Here is a 488-nt window from a genome sequence, read left to right on the forward strand (position 1 = left end):
ATGAGAACTCAATTACAATTGAATTCTAATTTTCTGTCTCCCAGCCAGCAGTCTGATCATTAGATTGAATTACACACAATACCTCTGAGCATCACCCATCATCACTTCGGGCCCAGAGAATTCACTCATTCACTCTCCCACATGCCAATTGCAGGCAGAAGCTGCTCCTGCTCAGAAATAGATGACATGTCTACTTGCTGAGATGATTCTCAAGGTGACGACAAACTAATTCAGAAGACAACACACTGCTAATCGTAAATCAGGAGAACATAGAATAATACATGATAAGATTAGTCGTGGAGGCACTTAATGAGGGAGCCATAGGAACCCGAAGAAATGAAAGTGATCCTGGAATAGATCACTCAAGGAAGACACAGACTCGCCAAAGGGCAAATTGAAGTTATAAGTGTTTTAAAAGGCAAGGACGGTATTTCATGCTCTCTCTCTCTCTCTCTCTCTCTCTCTCTCTCTCTCTCTCTCTCTCTCTC

This window comes from Mus pahari, chromosome 23 (genome assembly GCF_900095145.1).
Source record: "Mus pahari chromosome 23, PAHARI_EIJ_v1.1, whole genome shotgun sequence".
In the NCBI taxonomy this organism is placed as follows: domain Eukaryota; kingdom Metazoa; phylum Chordata; class Mammalia; order Rodentia; family Muridae; genus Mus; species Mus pahari.